This window comes from Acomys minous (assembly GCF_964271855.1).
Source record: "Acomys minous genome assembly, chromosome: 11".
Classification (NCBI taxonomy): domain Eukaryota; kingdom Metazoa; phylum Chordata; class Mammalia; order Rodentia; family Muridae; genus Acomys; species Acomys minous.
Window position 1 is genome coordinate 32,222,194 of NC_140492.1, and position 25,172 is coordinate 32,247,365.

The 25,172-nt window shown below is 35.7% G+C and overlaps 1 long non-coding RNA gene across 1 annotated transcript in view; it reads left to right on the top strand.

Annotated features, from left to right (window-relative positions):
* LOC311608368 overlaps positions 1-8,609 on the top strand; it is a 43,698-nt gene extending 35,089 nt beyond the window's left edge. Inside the window, exons 3-4 of the long non-coding RNA XR_014782935.1 lie at positions 4,872-4,991; positions 8,502-8,609. This is a non-coding gene — a long non-coding RNA (uncharacterized lncRNA). The remainder of the gene's footprint in view (positions 1-4,871; positions 4,992-8,501) is intronic.
* Positions 8,610-25,172: the final 16,563 nt, after the last annotated feature.

Below are 25,172 nucleotides of genomic sequence, written 5' to 3' on the forward strand. Positions count from 1 at the left end.
ATTTACTGATTAATTTGGCTTTCCACTATTGATGGTAGTTTCTCATTACCAAAACTTTTCAATATTAGTGAAATCTAACATACACCTTTTATTTCTTGTGCTGTTATTGCTGTTGTTTGTGTCTTCTTGTTTTCCCTCTGTTTGTTTTCTTAGAAGCAGTGTTCAGAATACTGCCCTGATTCACCTAAAACTTTCGCAGTTCTTTCTGAGCCTTCCAGTTAGCTGAGACTTCAAACACATGCCTCAGTGTGCAACATCATTTGTTTTAACAATGAATACTTCTTGGGTTGATTTCACCACGTCTTTCCTTTTTTTCAGTTAGAAAAAAAAATCACATATATTACTTTTAGAATTTTTAATTTTTTGGATTTACTTGTAAAATCTAGTTGAAGTTTTCATTATGCATGGCATAAAGCAGATGAAATATTAAGTATTAAATAGACTCAACACCATTTATTAAAAAGGTTGTTGTCATGTTTGAGACAGACAGTGTTTGCTTTAAAGCTCAGCCTGGGCTTGAAATCATGTTTAGATTTGGTAACACTCTCCTCAATCTCATGATCCTCCTGTCTCAGTCTCCAGAAATAACAAGCGTGGACCACAACATATACATATGTTACTTCTTCTGAACATACAACACCAAACTAATGTGTTTACAGATTAAAGGTATACTTATGCCTTGCACAATGATAAAGAAATCTTTTCAACATTTTTTTCTGAGATCCTGAGACGAACTCATTTATTCATTCGTAGTCTACTATACTTCCAGGCTGATTTTTAACAACTTGTATGCTGCCACAGCCAAGTGAAAGTAAGTTTATTGTAATTGTGATTTATATTATATTGAATGCATAAATCAAAGTGGTATGGTTACAATAGGGATTCTTCTATTCATAGTTGTTATACACTTCCATGCTCCCTTCTTTACTAGTTCTTTATCTTTTGTAGATTTTGTTGTAGAATGTTTTCAGAAACCTTTCCCAGGAACCAAGGAAAATGACTGAATCCTTATCTATACGTTGGATTATGTGTGGCAGCATTTTCTACATTAATGTAGGAATTTGAGTCACATGGTGGAAGGAAAGAACCTACTTCTAAACATTATGCCCTTACTTCTACAATCATGCTGTGGCTGGAATCACACCCATTATAATAATAATAATAATAATAATAATAATAATAATAATAATAATAATAATAATAGTAATAATAATAGTAATAATAATAATAATAACAGCTACAGCTATAAACCTTTTGTATAAGTAGATATTCCACGTTCATATCCAAATAACTTCTGATAGTTCCAACTTTTTTTCTTTTTTTTTTTTTTGTTCGGTTTTGGTCTCTTGGAGATTCTTCTTTTATTACATGATTTTCCCCTTCAACTTATAAAGTCAATGTAGGCTGAAGACTACAAAGTAAAATAATATTTTAGGAAACAATAGAAGAAGGCGTAAGTGAACATGTATTAACTTGGAGTACAGTATGATTTTCATTCATAAAAGAGAAGCTGAACATGATAAACCAGAATGAGTTTAATTGTACAATTTTATACGTGCATTGTTTCTCCAAACTATATAAGATAGATTTAACTTGTCTCCAACTATAGCATCACAAACTAATGACCAAATGTTCAAACACATGGCCCTATGGAGGATATCCACACCACCACACAAATCAATTTTTTAAAAATCCATAAAATTGTAGGTGTTTCTTTTAAAGGATTGATTCTTATATTATAAACATTGTAATTACAACTAATAAAACACATGTAAAATCATCCCATATAAGATAAATAACCTCATGAGAGTGTGTCTAATTTGACTGAAGAATGCATAAGAAAGAAAGATGAAGACTTCTTTGCAATAATTCCCAAAGAGAAGCTTCAGCAAGTGTGTTATCAGAGGGGGTGGCCAGAAATCAACCACCAGAATGTGATCCGAGAGTCAAACCGTTCCTAACTTCTTTACCTTAATGCATCACATTGCCGATAGAGTTAAACCAAACAGTCAAGTTGTTACTCAGTTGTTTGGGATAACCTGCTAATCTCATTACTGAACTTGAGACATTATAGTGAATTATGCTACTCTAAATGCCAAGGGAGAGATCTTAAATAAGCCATCAGCTGAAGTGGGATTTTAACCATAGCTGCCTTGCCAAAGCCATTTAAAAAGCTTGCAATGTTTTGTTGGCCAAAACAACTAGCAAAGGCAATTAAAAAAAAAAACTCGAGAAGCCCCTTACTTTTACTTTTTTAAACTAAAAGAATGATTAATAGCAAATTAGAACTTTCACAGAAAAATAATGCCTGAAACAAATATCCAGTCTGTATTTAGCTAAAAATCGACGTAGCAAGAAGCATGAAATCAAATGGAATTTTTTCTGTTTAGACAACATAAAATACTGGGAAATGGACTCTAAGTCAGTCAATCCTCCATCATCAGGAGGTGGAAATTATGCTGCTTGCAATTATAGCATGGTGTTTATTTGTGAAACAGTAGAGTCTTGGTGTGCATCCATCGCCTTACACAAACATGACTACAAGTCTTGCAAAGATAACTGGCTCTGGGAAGAGGAAGGAGAAAAATGACATGCAAGCATAACATGAGAAAGGGAGAGAAAAGAGGACATTGTATGAGAAACGCAATTCAGCATTTGAAGTTTACTCTAATTTTTGTGTTCTTCCTCAGCTGACAGGCTGAAAACAAATAAGTCAATATTAGCTGCCTCCGTTTTAAGAAGTGACTTCAATTACTTGCAATTTCAAAACCTCGTCTTTCTTAAACCCAGTATTCTACTTTCTTCTGAAATGAAGAATTAGTTGATTTCTTACAGTTTTGAAAATACTTCCCACTCTTTATCTAACATGACTCTGAACTTTGACGAAAAATTACCTAGCTCTCCTTTCAGGACAGTAATCACAGTAAATCTCAGAATTCAGAGAATAGAACTTACAGAAAGAATGTTAAAAGACAACCGGATATACTCATTATGATAAGATCCCTAAAGCCGTTTGCAGCTACTTGATTCATTTATAAGCTGGGATTTCTTTTATCATTATCTTATGGATAGGCGGACTTTAGTTTACACTGTTCTGGTTACAATGTTGTGGCAAAGCTCTGTATATTTCAGTTTCTTGTCTCTGTCATATTTAAAAACCCATAAGCCTACTGAAGGACACTTTCTTAAAAGGACAGCGTAACATACAGCATGTAGAAGGTATTTGTGCAATTTTGTTTGCATAATCGTCTTTCAATTTTAATCTTTGGCATTTGAAAGGAATGCCAGCTATATTGAATCTATTGTCAGGTACATCTAAGGACACACACTACGTTTTGACAGGGCTTTTTAATCCACCAGATGTTCGTGAGACATACACAAAACACACAATCAAGCCAAGGAATGCATTACACATCCCGATACTAATTAGAGTTCATATTTAGTCTTCCAGTGGATTATGCTGCTTACCAGCTGATTGACTGAGGGGAACCAACTCGATTAAGTCATAGCAGTAAGAAGCTCAGGCTCTTCAAAAGAAAATGTACTGTATATACAAGCACTGATAAAATAAAATAAAAATTTGTTTCAGGATACAGACATTGGTATCCTGCAAAATGAGACATTTTTAATTGACTATTGTAATACACCCTAATAATTATGACTCATAACATGCTTTTTCTCCCTGAAATAGTAGATTATGTCACCTGAGATTTACTTTTCTATCTCAAGCTTTTAAATGAGTTGTTTGTTATTGAGTATTTCACCAATAATGCCTATGTAAAAAACTAAAGAAAACATCAATGTTTAAATTCAGAATAAAGAAATAGATATAACACAAACCTTTTATCTAATTTCTCTATCAATCCAATGGTCATCTGTGAAGTTAGGCTTCTGTAAGTTTCTCTAATTTATTCTATAGATTTAGGAATCATTTCACCCTACTGACTCTTTAACCATCTCTAAGAGCCTTTTAATATGGTCATGGAGACACTAAGACCGGAGAGAAGATTGAATACAACTTCACATTGAGCTGGTAATCAGTAAGTGACTGGCTATGCGGTGTTCTTAGGCTCCTGGAAGAACAGTTTTGGAAACTCTAGCTTAACATAAGTTATAAGCTTCATTCTGGTGTCTAATTTAGTTCTAGGACACAGATTAAAATCAACTTTCCAAAACCAACCTTCTCATACAAGTGCTCAGTTCATAATGAATATGGTCAATTCAATAGATTTGAGTAAATATATAAAAGCAATAAGTGGTTCTATGATTACAAAATGTTCTACTACCTCATTTTTACTTATGTTTGTGGTAATGTGATTATCTCTCTATTACTGTTGAAATATCCGAGGCATTGATTATATATAAAAGCTTTACACCTGCCTTATTTAGCTCCTAGCTTTTATCCATCCATTATATATTATTAACTTTTTATTGAGTTTGCTTAGTGAGTGCCCTGGGGGTACATGGCTGACTTCTGACTGTGTGAACCTTCCTTTCTACTGAGGGCACAGACTGCATTTACAAACCAGCAACATTTCTTGTCTTGACTGTTCTTGCAGACACTTGTTATGACGCAGCTAGATAGAAAAAAAATTTTTTTTTGGATTGCACAGACCTTTGTTATCCAGGGATGGAACAAAATTAAAAGGAACTGCAAGCTATGAAGGACATAATTCTTTGTGTGTGAGTGTGTGCTTGTGCACATGCATGTGTAAATGTGCAGTGGGAGGAGATAGAGAGAGGAGAGGAGAGAGAACTGGAGGAGGGAGAGGTAGAGATTGATCTCCTGGGTGTGACTGGCTGACTTGAACTTGGTCTGTAGCGTAGGAGCCCTCAAACTTGTATCCTGCCTCTGTGTTCTAAAATTACAGGTGAAGAGTATTACACAAGCCAAGGAGGTGCACTACAGAAAAACATGCCTACGGAACTCCAGTTCCTCACACCCTAGAGGTGTAGTCTTCTTAGACAGGTGTAGGAGATTCGTGAGCAAAGTGAGTAATTCCTACTATTTTAATCTATATTCTGCAATATATAAAAATATGGAAATAAATATATGCTAAGGAATGTAGAGTATACTCCAACAAAGGAATAAAACAAAACCATTCAAGTAAGTTGGAACTGTTTGTGTTTCTTAAAATTAAGGAGAAAACTACAATTTTAGCATGAAACAACCTCACACTACCAGCCTCAGGCTTTGTCAGCTTTCGACAAACCAGTTTGATTAATGAGAATAGTTCTATTTTGCTTGGCTGAAATTCATATCATGCAATATCTGCATCTTAATTACTTTTAAATGACACAGGAAACACTGCCTCTGATGCTGCTGATAATTATAAGAAAAAATAAACTATAAAACGCAAAATTTAAAAACACACACTGTGAAACATTCATCTTTCAGACTTAATGTCTTCCTAGGAAGCCCTGAACTTTATAGTCTTCCAGAATAGATAACATTAAACTTGCAGTTTTACATATTATGTGTGAGACCAACGTTATCTTGAAAACATAGCCAAGGAATAGGAAAGAATCTTTTATCCGTGGCCCTGAGCTTTTCATAGTGGTTTATCTTTGCCAGAAAATATGCTTTTGTCTGTCATTACTGGAGTAATATAAACTCACATAAGCTGTGCTTAAGGGATTGTGTTAGTTGACATGAAGCACTGATTGAATCTGGATTTAGATACAGCTGTCACAGGGGTCTCAAGAATATGTGGTGAGGCTTTGGATTTGGGAAAACACAGATAAACTAGATAAACTTTAATTCCCTTCCCACCATCACCATACACATGTTCCTGAAAGAGGCTACAGATGTTATTTCAGTGGAGTGCATAATAGGGGGAAGAAAGGTGAGAATGCTATTGTATTCAATTCATATAGATATAATTACAAAAACAGTTATCTGAAAAAAATAACAAGTGATTACATTTGTCTGTTACTTATATAATCTTATCCAGTTTCCAAGTCAAGTCTAAGACATCAGTTTTAAAAGAACGTTTCCTTTTGGAGGTGTAAGATCTTGTGCTTATGACAGAGTTGGTTCCTAGCGCTTTGTAGTTCCTGTGTCTGGTTTTTTTTTTTTTTTCTTTTCCGCTAGGGTAATAATACAAATGTTTTCACTGTGAATATTCTTATGATTGACTGGCAGGCCCATGCATCTCTAGGTCTGAAGAACAGGGAAATATTAAGAAAGAGCATTTTGTAAAACTGAGTTCCTTGATTTTTTTTCTTTCTCTCTCTGAGGGGCAGCATACAGGTAATATATAGAGCGTAGCCTTTAAGCACAGATCTGAGGATTGCTTCCCCTACATATCCATCATATTTCCCACTCTATGGACATCCTTAAAACATTGTTTCCTGAATCTTACAAATGATGAGGACTGATAGCACTTCGTGAGATTGGAGTGAAGTAACATATGTAAAATGCACAATGCAATTTCTAGTATGCTTCGTGTTTCCTCATTCAGCCAAGACTTGGGTCTTGCTGTTTGGTTGGTTGTTTGATTTTGGTTGTATTTAGCTTCATGAACACACATTGTGTAGCTTCCTTTTCAAGGAATTGGTAGTGTTGTTTTACTTCCGTAACCATAGAGGAAGAAGGGGGGTTAGCTGTGCCTTCAGTACCAACTATCAGCTTGTTAATAGGTATTTATGAACATGTACATACAGACTATGAGTACTAAGGCATTCAGTGTGAGTAAGCATAAAATGCTTCCGTGTAATTGTAAATATATGTCTGAGTTGAAATGTAAGTATCAACAGTGAAGAATATAGCAAATTTCAAATGAAACTGCTTTAATGACTTTTGCACTAGGGATACGGTATTTACATTTTTCTGTTCCTCCTATTGCAAGATATAGCTCATTCAGAGAACACATGGACGCCTAAAGCCAATAGAAAGGTTTTAGTTGCTAGCCAGCAAGCTACACAAGAAACTTGCCCATACTGTGTAATCATAAACCTTACTGTTTCTGAATTTTATGCACAAAACCTTATCACTGTGACACATTTCAATTAATGAACACTTAACAATAAACAGAGCTACAGAAGGCAAAAAAAAAAAAAAAAGCAAGGTTAGTATATTTAGGGACTCACCTGGCACTATGGTATATGATGAATTAAGTCTTTGTTCTCATTTTGACAGGTGTTGAGATCTATGTGTAAGGCTCTTAGGTTAAAATGGTACCTTTGTGGCCCTTACATGTCATCAGTTATGCTAAGGTCTGGGACCTGCTACATTTTCATTACACAGAATTAGAAGTCTGGGCAGTGCATAAAAGATAAACATGAGAGAAGTTTGGTAACTGGAGAGAATATGGAATTTCAAGAGCATCATAGTAATTAGCTTACTGAATATTATTTTTGTGTATATGTATCTGTATACTTCGTATTTCGTTTCACTGAAGCTGAAGAAATCAGAATCCCAAAATGCTAACAGGTATAAATCCAACACATAATGAGTTTCCTAATCTACAAAACACTAAGACAAAGGCTATGCCTTCACTCCCAACAAAAACAACAAAAGGTAGTGAGTAAACTAGATATCAATATTCACCAATGATGGGACACTTCAACTTCCCCCAGAAGTGCTATGAGAAAAGGTTGAATCAGAATTCAGGAGCCAGCTGTTTAAAGGGGAGCAATCCCACAAAGTGATAGCAGGAGCCATTTCCATCTCTTACTAGCATCATCTGCGTCATGGTGAGAATGATGATGCTCCTGCTTCCACAATCACGTGCAAGTAATAAGAAATGCCCTGCATCCCTACAGGAGTGTGTAGAGAGCAGATATACCAGGCAGCTACCCATGGGGGTCCTTGAGACAAGAGCTTATGAAGCGAATTAATTGTTCTGGGAATATAATTTATTCCTTTCTCAGAGTAGAGAGTCAGGCTGCAAGAGAACAGGGAGTTTTGAAGGACTCTTAAAATAATACACTGGACTGTGAACCATGGTGCCCTCTTCACTGCCAGAGTCTGCTTTCAACAGCTCAAGCAGCTCATGGTGATGTGCCATATAACTCATCTCACATGCTTTCTGAAGTCTAGATTCACCCTATGTAAAAAACAATTAGATAGCCAGGCACTTAGGAGGCAGAGGCAAGAGATCTCAGAGTTCAAGGCCAGCCTGATCTACAGAGCTAGTTCCAGGCCAGCCAGGAGTAAACAGAGGAACCAAAACCAAAATATAAAAATTATAAGTTAAAAAAAAAACCGAAGTTCAAGTGGATCAAATACTCAAACATAAGACCTAAAATCTTACCCTAGAGAAAAGCATAGGAGATATAGGCGATACCTTTCTAAATTAAATAGTGATCGCTCAGGAGCTAAGAATGGCAATTAATACACTATATGCATGTGTGTTCATCTTTAAAAGTTTATGCATGCAGAGGTGGTAGACATAAAATATAGGAAATATACCGTTTTATTATTTTAATTTTGGAAGGACTATTATATCTAATCTTCTGTGCAATAACTAATATGCAAACATCATTTTGAATCTTAGGTGCTGAGTAACTCCCTGAATAAAAGAAAGTAAAAGGCAACAGCATCCTCTAAGATTTGTTTATTTTAAGACAATGAACTATTGTGGAAAAATAAAGATTAAATTTAATTCTCAAAATAGTCTGGTAACTTTGATAATTCTTCATTTCTGACAATTTTTTACTTGTATTGAAATCACTGTGACTTATCATTCTCCCGTATCTGCTAATTCCTTCTTTCCAAGTAGTCCAAGTTCACAAGACCTTGAAGGCTTTGAAAATGCAATAGTCATAAAGATTGAATCAAGTTAGAATAAATACAGACATTGTGAAATATTTACCAATACATTGGTTTTGTCATAAAATCCTTAAGGAAATTTACACCCAAATTTGAAATCTGATCATAAAAACAAAATTACATCCTATGTATCTTATCTTCCATCCAAGTGAGAATTTTTTAATGTAGTAAAATCTAATGATGCATGAAAAGCACATTCTATTATGATCAATATTATTTCATTAAGTCTAATTTTAATTTCATGACATTGACCAGAGTTTAGTGCCACCTCATGTTATTTCTCTTTGGGGGAATATCTGAGAATATTTGGGAATAAAGTGTGAGCATCTGCCACAGCAGGCCAGCATTTGCAGAATCTTTGCACCTACATTTTGTCACAGTCATATTTTATTGCTCCATCACATCTTACTCTTTTCCAGGTGGGTACTGAGTTCCTTGAAGTCAAAGGTATTATCATTGTTCACACAGTGCTATCTCTAGCAATTACAGTATTCAGCTATTGGCAAGTCCTCACAGCAGATGTATTAGCAGGGCTAACCCAACTACCAAGAGACACAGAGAGGGATGTACAATAGCTATTCCAGAAACATCCCTTAGGAGCAGGGTTCTTTTCATTTTCTAGGCCTGGTTACATTTTCCAGTACCTATGAATTCATTACTTGAAGGCTATCATTCTGACAGCACACCTTGATCTAAGTAGCTCTTTATCTAAGGAGTGGGAGGAATTAGATAATCAATAGTTTTTGCAACGAAGGAGAGAGATAAGAAATGCAGTTGATCAAGATCAGCTTGAACAATAATAAAACTTAAAGAAAAGTAATTATGGAGCTGGAGCAATGGCTCAGTGGTTAAGAGTCCTCTTCCAGAGGACCAAGTTAAGGTTCCAAGCAATGACATCAGGCAGCCTCACAAATGGCTCCTGAATCTGGAGATCTGATGCCCTCTCATGGTCTCTGTAGGCATATACACACACCACACACACACACACACACACACACACACACACACACACACACATTTTTGACATTTTAAATTGTAATAACTTGTCTTAAAAGGTAGTATTACATTTTAATTATTTACATCAGGATTATAATCATCTCATTACTGCTCTCTCTAATAATTTCCTGCAAGAAAGAGCTTAAAGTTGAGTTCTGATTTTTGCAACCAAAAAGAACACATTTCTTAGCCAGAGATTGACTCCAGAAATTTATTCCTGCTAGGGGAGTCTATGAAAAAGGGAAGAGGTAAAATGGGCAGAGACTGGGAAGTGGTGCATACACATAGGAAACATGTGATGCGCAATTTCTCCTTGTGTGTCTAAGAAGGAACTACAAAACCTTTTCTGAAGATGCTGAACTCAGTACCAACAGAGAAACAAAAGGTTTTGAGAACAATCTAAACTAAGATAGCTTCACTCTTCAAAATCTTCACTATCTTTTAACTGAAATGGAAGTGTCCTTATCAGTCCACAGTCCTGATAGAAGAATTGTAAAGGTTTTGTTTGGACTGAGCTGATAATATACAAGTATTCTATAAAGCCCAAAGAACTTTATCCCAGTACACAGAATGCCTGAAGAGAAAGATGATCACTTAAGGAGACAGAATAATATGAGGTACAAGAATAAGTATAACCTAATATACTTATATATGAATTAAATATGTTACAATGGCTAATCATTTCAGTCTCCTTATATTCTCTTAAAGAATAACTACCTGACTGAGCTTTTTATGGATCAGCCTACTTATTAATTGGATGTCTCTAAAAACAAAAAGCAAAAATATGGTTTCATACTCAAGTTTTTCCTAGACTGAGAGAGGATGTAACAATATATAATATTAAATTACATATTCCTGGCAGTTAATTCACAACTTAAGTCTTGTTAGACTACTGGAACTAAAAGCAAACTTTTGTATGCTTTTTTGAGATGGGCTTTGTCAGAAGCAGTCAGAAACATGTGAAGACAGAGAAAAGGTTACTGTGTCATATCCTGTCAATGAACAAAGCCATCACTGGGCTGTGATAAGACAAAATAGTGTTGGCACATCCAGATTTTAAGCATTGAAGCATATTGAAAAACTTGTATAGCTTATACTTTGCTTTCATGTATACCTTGACTTCTGTCTTTTAATGTGTGTAACAATACAGAATGTCATTATTGTTTAGATTTAAAACATAATTTAACCCATGTTCTGTCTTTATTTTATTATTATTGTTTTACCACTATTATTTCTGTCTACCTCCCGACTTTCTGCTTTTCTGTCTTCTAATTATGTCAGAATTGCTTATAATTACATTCTTATTTACCAAGTGCTTTTTAGGTAACCCTTTCTGAATGGCATTTTAGTGCTTATTTTGAGACTTCAATGTATTGGGGTTTTCTTTTCATGTAGCACTCTGTCCTTTGCTATCATAAGGGCCTGTTTTCCACAATGTCTTTCTTTTTGTTACAGTTTTCATATGTGCTATGTTAACTATGTTAGGAACAACAAAGGTCAATGTTTTGAGGATAGTTAATCTGTTATGTCCCTTGTAATTCATATATACAGATAATAATAATTTAATTTAGCATATTCATTTCAAATAAGGTAATTTTTTTCAGTCCTCTTAATATAATTTGGAAGGCAGAACAGAAGTGACAAATTTTTTCACAAAATTTGAGACTTCCTTTGTTTTCTTATTTCTGGAGCATCTCTATTATTGCCCAATGGTTGTGATGATCTTAAAGAATTTAAGATTTTAAATATGAAAAGTCTAAAGGTTAATTGTAAACTTTATAGAGTGTGGAATGCCACATGAAGACATATTTCTTCAAGACAAAGTTTATGAAATAAAAATACATACATGCACACCAATGTAAATACATAAAAGATAACATATAGAGTCATAGCTGAGAAGATGGCACAGTGGGTAAAATGTTTGATACACAAGCGTGAGGACCTGAGTTCAATCACTAGCACTCACATAAAAAGCCAGGGTTGCAGAAGGTGCTTCTAATTGAAATAGAGGTAAGAAAGTCACTAGGGGTTCCGGCTAGCCAGTTTAGCTAAATCAGTGAGTTCCAGGCTCCGTGAGAGTCCCTGTCTCATATGTGGTGGATAGAAGTTGAGGAAGACACCTGTCATTGACCGCTGGCCTTCATATATGAACACACACACACACACACACACACACACACACACACACACACACACACGAGAGAGAGAGAGAGAGAGAGAGAGAGAGAGAGAGAGAGAGAGAGATGTGCATCCTGATGTACAAATGCACACAAACTAAAACATGCTCACATACACATATCAAATACATTTGCAAAATATTAATAGAGATACAGTTCTATGCAAAAACTGATGCAGTTATTATTCCATTTATTCCAAGTGTGTGGTCCACTTTGCAGCAACTTCCAGTTGTTCTCCGCTGCTTATGATGTTTTGTAAAGGGTCTATGATTGCCATCTAAAACAAAATTAATTGTGTGTGTTCTATTTTTAGACATTGCTTGAGCTGGTCCTAAAAGATAAGTCATTTTTCTAGATGCAGTCACTCAACTGAAGATGAATCAGGAGGGTTTCCATGGCTTTGAGGATAGGCTAGGCATTAAATAATACTCTACCTAACCAAAAAACAAAGCCCCCGCTAAATCATATTAATATTAAAATTACTAAAAACACAATGAAAATGATTAATCAACATTTACATAAGCTCGACTTTGGAGTCGGTCATCTATTGAAGAAGACTGATGAACAAAGTGGCAGGCAGATCCACCCTATCTTCAAGCTGGGCCACTGACTAACATTGTGTACTTGCTTTTCTTGAACATTACAAAACGACATGGAAAACTTTGTTTTTGTCTTGTTTTAAATTTCATCAATCTGGTCTAAAGAAAAACATTTAACCCTCTAGAAATCAAGAGATTTATTTTTAAACAAGTAAAGATAGAGAATAAAAGACAATTTTGCATTCCATTTTTAATGCCTCCTCTTGTCTTCATTGTGTGGCACAATGTAAATTAATTGTAAGCAAGTTTGGTTTTCACGGATAGGTGATCTCTTTTTAGAAAATACCGTGTCCATAATATTTGAAACAGTCAGTGATGATATTCTAGTACATGTTCTAAACACTGGATAATCTAAACTGAATAGGGTGACAAATGTATATAAATGCAGTTGGAAGGCTGAGGGAGAAAGTGTTGACCATTTGAGTCCTATGTTGCATGCTGAATATAATCTCAAAACCATTTTCAAATTAAAAATAAAATGCATAGTGTATATTCAAGACATAACACGATGTTAGAGAATAGTAGAGGAAATTGGATAAGGTACCTCAGTGATGCAAACTTCTCTCCAACTCACATAACTACTGTTTATTTTGCTTTTGTGAAAAGAATAGTTGAATTCTAATCTCTTAAGAGAATTCTATACCATGTACAATGTAGTTACCTATAGTCTTCGTGTTGGAATGTAGATCTCTGCTACCTGTTCATCCTCTGCACATGCTGCTGCATACCCTCTGTCCTACTTCACAAGATGTTCCCTCTTTTGGATTTCATATTAAAACTAACAGGAAATGCCTGACTTTGAAAATTTGCCTATGACTTTAAGCCATGCTTCTGTCATCTGCCTCTGATACACTTTTCAAGGGAACCTCATTTCTACCAGGGAAAGTCTTTCTAGTAAGGAGATGAAAGCGTGAGTGGAACTTTCATTTAAGTTGCTTACTTGGAAAACAGAAAGTGAAGACAGCTTTTAATCAATCATGCAATTTTGTGTGTTCTCACTCAGAATAAGTTACAGTTTTCCTATCCCTTTGAGAAGAAAATGTTGGACATTGGATTAGCAAAAGCAACAGAGTGAAATTCAGTATTTTTTAAAAAGAACTCCTGCAGGGGCTCTCTGCTTATGAAGGGTTTCTGACCTACAGATTGCAGCTGCTGTGTCAATCATTCATCCTTTGTTCTGTGGGTTCTATGGGAAGCATGTCTTTTATGCTTTTAGGAATTATTTAGGTGGTTCCATTGCCTTTGGGCTATCCTAAGCTTGGGTTAAGTACCATGTCACAGAGGGAAATTGAAGTCCAAATTAAGACAATATTTCCTAATGCCATCTTTAGTGACTTCAACATGGACCAGACACTATGATTTTCCTGTGATTACAGTGACAGCTGTAAATTGTCTTTTTAAGTAATTTCTGTAACTTGTATGGGCATGTGTGTATTTGTCTACTTTTCTATTAATTTTTAAGAAAATCCAGTCTCAAATATTATTTTATTATAGTAATCCATGTATTTTTCTTTAGAATGACAAAATTCTTTGGAAATATATCTGTATGTTTAAATTATTAATACAAAATCATTAAGCATTCTGATGATAATGGCAATAAAAATCTGAGGGAAAAATTCATCTATCTTAAACTGAACAACTTAAAATGTGCAAAACTAAAGAGGAAAATCTACTTCGTGTTATCATTGCCTTAACTACATTTCTCTCTGATCTCCTAACTATGAGCTCATATGTAGTTGAGAGGTAGTAAAACCTTTATTAAACTTGTGTAAGGATGCTAGATCAATTCTCCCTTTATATTTCACCTTTGCTACCAGTGAGTTTTCCTCATGTCTTGAAGCTATCTCATCACACAGCTAAGCGACATAATTGTAACTATTATTGACAATTGCTTATTAGCATTTTAAAATACTCTACTATTAATTTAGCCTTATGACCATGAACATTCACAATACAATGATATTGGCTAAATTTTTGTAATTTAAAAATAACAGGAGTGATTATTTTGTTTAGAGACCTCTTCAAACATTGGCCATTTGATTCCACACATTCTTTTTACCTTTAATTTTTGTGTGCATACATTTTGGCTGTGTGTATGCCTGTGAGGCAAATGTATTCCTGGTACTTTCAGATGACAGAAGTAGGTATCAGATTCCCTTAGAACTAGAGTTGGCCACCACGTTGGTATTATGAATTAAAGTGCAATTCTCTCCGAGAGCAATCACTGTTCTAATCCCCAGAACCATTTCCCTAGCTCCACAATGTATTCTAATTACTCTCAGACTTCAATTCATTCTTTTATCCCTCCCAACCCTGGTAAGCCTTTCTTGCCCCTATTAAAAACCCTTTGCCATATGCATGTATTCTCGAGTTTTAACGAAGTAATCTGTGAGACCACGGGTTTGAAATTATCTATTAGGATGTGCATACACACTAACGGGCACATGACTGAAGGTAAAGACGTACCTTCACCCTCAATCTATCAGCCACCAACAGATAAGCATGGAAGTGGTGGCCCATGAGCACCCCCGTCGCACCACAGCTCCTCCACACGCATGCCCAATTGTTGACAGGGAATCTTGAGCAGGACAACCGCAGCTGCTGTGAGTACAAAATTGCAATGACTATGCCATGCCAAGATGGCATATTGCAGTCCTTTTTCTATATTCCAGTTCTACACTGTCCCCCTGAGGCTTAGAGGGAGTGACATAAATGTCTTATTTAAGTCTGAGAATTCATTTTTCACTTATTCTCAGCATCTTGAGCAACTATGGGTCTGTGTTTTCTTGCCTTCAGAGAGAGAGAGGGAGAGAGAGAGAGGAGAGAGAGAGAGAGAGAGAGAGAGAGAGAGAGAGAGAGAGAGAGAGAGAGAGAGAGAGAGAGAGAGAACTCTGATTAAGGAGGGACTACTCTGATTAAGGCTGAGGGTATCATTTGTAAATGAGTCTAGATATTTAGGTGTTAGTTTGGTGCCGTGTCAGTTTAGGTCACGTTCTTCCTTAAGGCCATGGCTTTCCCCCACTTGATAGGTTTACAGTAGCAGGCATGAGTTTGTCTTGTGGATCAGGTCTTCAGTCAAGTCAAAGTATGGTTTGTTATTCCAATAAGGGTTGTGCCACTGCTGCAATAGTGGAAATACCTTGCCTACTGTGTTAGTATTGAGGACTTTAGACTCCATACCTGAGGTTACCACTGTGTGTTTTCTTACCCATTCTACCCTTATCTCCTTTTAGGCAATATGAGTGCTCAAGGCGTAGCACGAATTTCTTCAGAACTTTTTATTTGTTTGCTTCCTTGGTTGTTTTTATCAGAGATAGTCTTACGTAGCCCCGGCTGGCCTAGAACTTACTCTGCAGCTGAAGCTTATCTTAAACCCCTGATCCTAGTGTTCCTATTTCTCAAGTGTTGAGATTACAAGTGTGGGCCACCACTCTTGGTTTCTGCATGACTTTTGTTCATTTATTTCACAGAGCTCCTCTTTTCAAAGGCCTCCTATTACACTGACCGTAGACTATTTAACTCCATGGAGTACTTTAACAGTTTATGCTTTCATGTTTGGTTTCGATGCTGGCTTTTTTTCTGAAATAATTATATGCATTGGATTGCTCATCCTAGATATTTTGGTTTCCTTGGACATAATTTTAGATTTGATTTTTTAATATTTTCTGTTCTGCCTCTACCCATGTTCAATTTTCATTTTAATTCTTGAATCTATTGAATTGTTTAATATACGTTGTAGCACATTTTTAAATTTTTTTTTAAATCTTGGATTAATTTTAACTGTACCATAGGTTATGTTTTCTGTTTAGTTACATTAATAATGATTTTAATTGTGGTTATTAACCTGAGTGTTGAGACACAGATCCACATATTTCCATAATCATTCTTCAGCTTTGGGATGATGCTAAGTAACTTGGAGACAGCTTCCACTGCCTCCTTCTCCTCCTCCTTTTCTTCTTCTTTATCCTTATTTTCTCTTCCTCTTCCTCCTCCTCTTCATCCTTTTTCTCTTCCACCTCCTTCTCCTCATCCTCATTTTCTCTTCCTCATCCTCCTTCTCCTCCTTCTCTTTCTTATGCTTTTTAAAGTACATAACATTTGTTGTTTAAACCCAGAGCAGCCATTACTCTAATGTGAATTCTTTCTCATTGCCAAGCTGACCTTTCTGTGCCTGATGTCTTGGGAGCTGTGAGATGTTTCTGGCCTGGCTAATGCAAAGAAAACACTTTTTAGTCTGTGAATCTAGAGTAATAATCTTTCCTGTCCCTGTCTTCCATTATCTCCCTAGATTCAGGTAGTTTTCCAGTCATTCATTCTTATACAACATGTGTTTTGCTGCAGTCTGTGTATAAACATCAAGGTCTATCTTTACAGCTCTTTCTCTGTTTCTCTCCCCTCCCCCTTCTCTCTTCTCTCCTCTCCTCTTCTCTTCTCTCTCTCTTCTCTCTTCTCTCTTCTCTCTTCTCTCTTCTCTCTCTCTCTCTCTCTCTCTCTCTCTCTCTCTCTCTCTCTCTCTCTCTCTCTCTCTCTCTCACACTGGCCTTGTGATGACACCTTTCTTGCTCTCCATAGACACTCAGGTTTATGTTTCAAATTCTGGAAAGTTGCCAGGCACTGCTTATATTCCCTCTCCTTGTACTATGGCTTAGACATTTTATCTACAAAAACACTCTGGGACACTCATAGAGTTCATCTCTTTTGTTTTCCTTCTAGAAAGAATTTCTGGGTGGCTGTTGCTGTTGGTGACTGAGACCAGTGCTGGGAGGCTATTCTTGTCTTTGAGAATTTTTCTGGTTTACTTTTGCAACTCACAAAACAAAAAGCCAGAAATGTTACACATTATATTAGTTATTTAAAGGATTTAGTATATTTTATGCATATGAGCCTTTGCTTTGGTGTGCTATGACCTTATTGTCTGACTTGTATAATTGAACTTTATAATAATTCTTTTGAATATATAATTAACAATTTTAATAATGTAGTTTAACACAATTTTATCACCATCAATAAACTAAAACATAAAAAGAAAGCTTTGATTTTAGAAAAATCACAGTTTGGCTTTTCCTGGTGGGACAGACCTGTATCCGCTCACGACACTAAGACAAGAGGCTAATGTGATCAAGGTCGACCTGTCCCATGAGGCCAGAGCAAGAAAAACCTGGGCAACTTACTGAAATTCTGTCTCAAAACCAAAGGAGCTGTGAAAATAGTTCAGTGTTAGAGAACTCACTTAGTACATTGTATGAGACATGAAGTCCTAGGTTCAGTCCCAAATAGACAAAATTAATAATTATAAAACACTGACATGGAAAAAGAAAGAAGAAAAAGAAGAGGAGGGGGAAGAGGAGGAGGAAGGAAAGAAGGAAGGAAGAAAAAAGAAAGGAAGGAAGGAAAAGAAGGCAAGAAAAGGAAAAGAGAGTAAAGAAGGAAGAAGGAGGACAAGAAGGAAGAAGAAAAGGAGGAGGAAGAAGAACAAGGAAGAAGGAAAGGTAGAAGGAGGAAGAAGAGGAAAGGGAAAAGGAGAAGGAAGTAGCAGAAATGGAGACAGAGAAAAACTATTTGCAGTTGACATGTCACTGATTGATAGAATAAAGGTAATCCTTCTGAATAGATAGATGGAATTAACAATCCCATCCTTCTTGGTGTAAGTGAGATTTCATACTATGTTTCATAAATAGCTAGTCAGATGATTTTTGAAAGCATAAAGAAATTCTATAGCTTTGTTCTCTAAAGCAGCAAAGAGCAGATGATTAATCAGTATTTTAAAAGATACTTTTCCTCCCAGCTCAAAGAAACGTCCTGTTCATTCTGAAAGGATCTGTATGAATTACTAATAACTTATTCTACTCATTTGTTCTTTAATCAGGTAGCTACCTGTTTTCTTGTTAGCCTCTTTGTGTCAGGCCACTTCATCCCCATGCTATACAGGGTGAGGAGGTCCTCCTCAGTCACAGTCATGATGGGGAGTAAGGGGAAAATGGGAGGGAGGGAGGAATGGGAGGATACAAGGGATGGGATAACAATTGAGATGTAAAATGAATAAATTCATAAAATATAATTTTAAAAAGACACAGTTCATTGTCGCAGAGAGTCAGTCTTCAAATCAACTAAGGTCTCTGAGGAATTTTCAATCACCATTGGGCTACTAAACCATAAGAGCTGCAGGAACTGAACATGCATGGCGATGTTGCCCTTTCCAGCTTGAACTTTTTCCTACCTTCACTCAAGAAACTCTCAGGGTTAATCCTGTCATTCCTCACATTCTGATTCTCCACAGTCATTTGAAGAGGCCCAGGATTCCGGCTGCCATCCATCATCAAGTAAAGGCACATTCCCACACTGCACTGCAAATCCATTAATCTCCTCTAATCTCTTAACTCCCAAACCCTTCAACCCTGCCCTTTGCAAAGGCACCTCTGTCAACGCGGGAAGCACTGATAGACTTAACCCTGCTCTGAATGTTCCCTTGGTCCCCTTTCTCTAGCTGAACTGGCCAGCTCTACCTCTGAAACACTTCAGAGCCACTTTGGCCATGCAAAGATTTCCCTACCATAGCTTTTCCACCTTTTCTGTGCACAGCTTCTCAACTGCTGTTCTCACTTCTGCATGCTTTTCAAAACAAAAGGAAAAATAAACCAAATGTATGAGTTGATCACCACATCTTCCTGCACCCTCACTCTCACTGCTGTCATCTTTCTCCATTGCTAGCACGAGCAAAACTTACTAGGAAAAACTTTCTGTGTTTTATTATTTATTCATTTATTTGTCACAAATAGGTTGCCATACGTTCTTTTCACTCTCTCTAGGTAGAAATCACAGGTAGATAAATAGTGTTTCCTTAATTTGGAAGACCTGAGTTCCAGATGCTTACAAGCTCAGTTTCCAAATCCAGAGGCATGGTGTAGAGCTAAGCTTTGACAACCAGCTTCTATGCCCAAGCACTGATGGCTGGAGGTTTAATGCTCTACACAATCAAGTAAAGGATCAGTGCTCTGAGCTTAGAATACCTATGCCCAGAGTCCGACCAGAGCTTACTTTGAGTGTTGAGGACCATCACTCTTTAAACTCTGTCAATTCTAAATTCTGTTAGCAAAAAGGCTTTCAATCTTTGAAATATTGGCACTTCCATTCTGTTTCTTTGCAGCCCACCTTCCTCTTCTTCCAGAGTCTCAATATCTCCTGTCCTTCATCTTCCTCACAGCCTTGTTTTCCTTCATTGTTTTAGCTCCTTTCTGGACCACTTCAGCAATATCTTAGAGCTATTACTCAGAGCCTTGAGTATGAGGTACTAACTTCTCATTCTGCAGCTTTCTCAAATTTTTAGCCATGGTTTATTGTTATAGTTTTAACCTCTTGCTTTTATGCCCTTAGCATCTAGTGACTCTTTGGTAGTCTTAAGCTTCTTCTTGCATTTGCCACTGTCATGTCCACTGCAGAGTTAGGATCTCTGAAGTGTATGTGTGTGTGTGTGTGTGTGTGTGTGTGTGTGTGTGTGTGTTCCATATGAAACCCGCTCAGTTTCCTTTATCCATAAACAAGAACACATGTGAAAAAAAAAATCATGACAACCCTTTTGGAGTGATTCATACAGTAACACCTGATGTAATATACAGAAAAAAAGAGCCACGTGATATAACCCAGAAATAGTGAAAAATAACCCAGACATTGTCTGTTGATGGCATGCTTATGAATGGATTGTAATTCCACCAATATTATTTCTGCTTTATGTGTTAACCATCCACCAACTAAACTTTAAACATAAATGCACCCATGGGCTTTTTATAACAAAGAAACCACAGCCTTCCATGGTGGCTCATGTCTCTATTCAGAAGGCTGAGGAAAAGATATTCCAAGGTTCATGCTAGCCTGGGCAACAGTCAGACAAACACTAAAGGCCAATGACAAGTGTCACAATCTACCAATCATAAAGGACTCTTGGCTGCATTATTGAGAGGTATCTTATTTTTTATCTCGAAGGGAGTGAACAAGAGTACTCCTAGCTTATGATACTTGGAGTGGAGTCTTCTGGTGGGAAAACAAGTTATCTGAAGTAGTGCATGATGCCTCCTGAAGCAGGAGTGTTGGACTTTGTCATAGCTGTGGTTGTAGTGGGTCTTGCAGCTAGAGGTGGGGTTTCCTGGATGGATCATATAATATCCAAGGCACATAGATTTCAATAGGTTGTCAGATAAGAATCAGTTTGGTTGGCAGCTATTTACCAAAGTCAATAAGATGCAGGGGATGGTGATCTCTCAGTTGTCCATGAAGAGAATTAAGTTAACACACCACAACCATAACTTAGTTTGGTTGAAAGAAAAGTAAAAGGTGAGACATTTTTACAATAATGATCCATCACCAACATCCATTCTCTTGTCATTGCTTAGTAATGTCCTATTCATATGAAGAATTGGATACTTGTTTCATTTTGTAGTCAATACTGCCAGTTTTTTATTGACATTATTTTCTCATGGCACTATTGTGGAACTCCAGATATACATATACATACATACATATACATATGCATATATATGTATGTATGTATTGCTATTAAACCCATAGTAAAAGGCCATTTGTATTACCTGTTTCTGCAAATCCTTGGTGCACCTTTCACCTGTTCACTCAGTCATTATCTACAACTGTCTTTTCCCTGTTCAGTCTCTAAATGACATTATAATGATTCTCCCAATCTCCTCGGTTTTTTTTTTCATCTATAAGTCTCTTACTATTTCTATATGATCTGATCTAAATTCTGCATCTTCAAATACGATTACCATGTGATGTGTCTCTCTAAAACAACAAATTGGTGTTTTCCACTTGAATTTGAGCACAATCTTTGTGCACTGTAGCCTAACAATGCTTTATTCTGTCTACCAAACTATGTACCCACTAGGTTTACTTTCCAAGATTATTGAAAAGCTACTGACTTCAGTTCCACTTGTATGGTATTAGGTTGTGTCTTCTGGTGAATATTGGACATTTCACTGAAATGTTTATACACTATTTGGTCAACTTTCCACTAAAGTATTTCCATTTTTAACTTGTAAAGAAAAGTCATGCTAGCCAAATTCTAATATGATTATAGTACAAGCCTCTATCATCTCTTTCCCAGATTAATGACCCTCTAATTTTCTTTTTCTTTTCAACAATGCAATTTATCCAATAAGATAGTTCAATAAATCTGGCTTCAAATAAAATTGTATTTTACAGTATATTGGTACCTGGCTTAAAATATTGCCTGATTCAAAACGCCCTACAGTATTTAAGCAAGCTTATGTACTATCATTGTGAAAAATGCTCAGTGTGTGTCTTTCTTCATGAAAGACATAATTTTTATAGTTCTATACTTAATTTTGGTTTTTCTTGAATGTGCCCCATCTGATACTTTCTTAGCAACGTCCTTTCATCGTTTAGATCTCAGTTTCAATTCTTAAAGGTTTTTCTCTAAGAACCCAAGTGAAAGTTACTTTCCAGTCATTCTTATTCTAAACTGTGAGGTTTTTTGTATATCATGTTGAATATCATTCTCAGTATGTTGAATTGCACATGTCACAAGGTAATCATTTGATAAATGCTTGATTAATGACTGGTTGGGCATTTTAAATGCACGTCCAGTAAGTCACATAATGAATCATTGTGGGATATCACGGAATGTTTATTGTGAGGAAGGGAGTAAAGATAAACAAAGTATTTTCCTCCAATACATAGGTAAAGATTTCCTGCCAAAACCCTAACAAAATTCAGTCTACACAAAAGAATCAGAAATTTGTTAGAAAAAGAGAGTTTTATGGGAAAATTATATATTTCTGTTTATCACTGTATTCTTATACTTTGAACCTGACTAAAAATTTTATACTTTTTTTTAATTAAATATTGATAGTATTTTCTGCATTGGGGCTAACAAACCTACAAAAGTTTTACAATTTCAGTATATTACAACTTTATGGTGGAATAATTAAAACCAATTTAAGCCCATTAGCATTTAAAAAGTTATATACTAACTCCAACTTTAGAAAATCTCTAAATTCTCCTTAAAACTTAATTCTATTTGCAAATAATTTTTAATTTTATATATAAATGATTAATATATCTAAAGCTATTGGAATGTTACCTCAGCAATGGTCAATGCACAGAAACTTTGGTATTAAACATGAAACTTTTAATCATTCCCCTTGGTAGGTGAACTCTCTGGAAAATATAAGGAGAATCTTTAGTTCAATTACTATAAAGCAACGATCGTCACCAAACCAAACATATGTTCCTAAATTGTTTTATTCCTTTTTTACCAAGTAAAATATGTAGAGATTTTCCATTATGATTGCTCACTGATTCCCCACACCATACTAGTAATAAAAATTGTTTGACATTATGAGAATTAAAGATAAAACAGTCATCAAATCATTGTGCAAATTTAAAGTACTCATACCTCCTCTTACTCAGTCTTCAGTACTTAAGCACAATTTAATGTTAATCTCGAGTTATTCTTTTAACTAAGGGACTTTGAAGGGAAGTTTTCTAAGTGAATTTTCAGAAAAGAGTTTTTAATGTCTATATTTATTTCAATGGAGCAAGCAGGTTATGTGAGGAATGACAGTCCTTACTTTGCACCATACTAAAAACAATAAAGGTTATATATTTTTTTAATTTTTCTTTTATTTCTCTCTGAATCACATTCGAGGTTGTATCAGTCTTACTTCTCTCACAGTCAAAGATCCAGAAGCTTGTCACAATATGACTATGAAATGCAGACCCCATATGCACAGCGTTCAGTAAACATGTGCCACCTGAAAGCTCTTCTTTGGCAGCACTGCTGTCTGTAATCCTGTATGCCCCAAGAACGTGTGCTCACCTTGTCCTTACTGAATATGCAAACTGCTTTATAATTCAGCCTTCAGATGTGTGCTCTTTGCTCTGAGTTATTTTTCATCATCATGCTTGAAAACATATCTCCATTTTATACTCCAAATACCATCCTGGACATGAGATGGAAGTAACTGGCATTGAGGTATAGAAAAAATTATTAAAAGAACTATAATAAAGAAAATCTTTAGATAAAAATTGAATTCCAATGAAAAGAGGGGTGCATTGTGGCTAGTTTTGTCACTTCGGGCATCAGAGTACAAGACCTGGGTGTGATTCACTTGTCTTAACACATACTTATGGCATCAAAGAAACCCTTCATGGTGTTATTCATGACAGAACAAAATAGTGACAAGCAATTTTCCTTGAAATAACTATATTCACACCATTAAGATGAGGCTAGTATATGTTTTACTATAAGTTCTGCTGAACATTTTAAGATTAAAAATTCAGATAGAGGTGCTCTCAAGCATCAAAACTTAAATTCAAGTGAAAAAAATTTAATATAATTTTACATCGAATGAGGCATGAGTTTAATATATAAAATTGCAGAATTTCAATATATTACATTGTTATATTTAAAATTACTACATGCTTCACACTAAGTTTCATATTAGGAAAAAAAGGAATCATCATGTGTGACTCAGAAATAGTTTCTGGCATTTTCTGAAATCTATTAATCCTGCTGCTGTTCTGATACAATGTTGTAGACAACCACTCTCACTTGATTAACCCCAATACTGGGTAGTGCAGAATACGATTTGGTTTGTTTAAAAGGCAATTCCCCATATACTCAGTTTGATATCTCTGCTTTCCTTTTTGAATTAAGGGATAGCTCCTCTCTATCTATTTCAGAGCTTTGAGGTTCTGTCTCATGGGCACTGCCCGTCAATATGACACAGAGCACAATTCATAAAATTGGCTCATGCACAAACAGTTCTTGGACTAGAAATAGTAACTTTCAGATGAAGCACCATGAAATTTAATTTTTGCTTTCAGTAACAAAGCTCTCTGGAAGCATACTTCTGTCTTTTAACCATTACACAACATTATGGTCACTGTATTCTACAAGAAAAATCCATTATGAAATGCTTTGTAAACATTTATTGCACATGATTATTATAATTAAATTACTGAACAGAAGATAGTAAACAAAAATGGCCAACAAATAGTAAAAGCATCATTATTCATCATTAGATAAAATCTCTTCCTGCGTCATATTGAACTCAGACATGGCTTTCAGTTTTGGATGATGCTGAAGTCAAGTTTTGAAATCCATGCTGTTCACTTCCACCCTTCAAGTGTATGAAGTAACTTAACTTGCATCTCAGTGAAAGAGGGAAGGGCTGTGATTGTCTTTGGGGCAAGAGAACCTCAGAATACTGATAGGCTGGTACATAGTATCTCCCTATTTCTAAACTGACCTATATATAATTTGCATCTACTTTACATGATACACAAGAGAGCACTTTTAAAGCTGTACTGCACCAAAAGATCCATTTGGAAAGTGGCATATAGCATGCTATATGAAATCATTTACTTTTGCCTCAGCATTTTTGTTGGTTTTTCTGAGACTGTTATATCAAAATATTATCATATAAATTCATGTTTGAGACTTTGAAAAATAGTGTCTATAGAATGTCGACAGTTATATAGATACTATAAGAATACAGAAAAAGAAAGAAAGAAAGACATTTTCCACTGCTTCTCCAAATGTTTGTGTATTGTTAGTGGAAGAAACCCAGTACATTTTAGAAATGCTTGCCT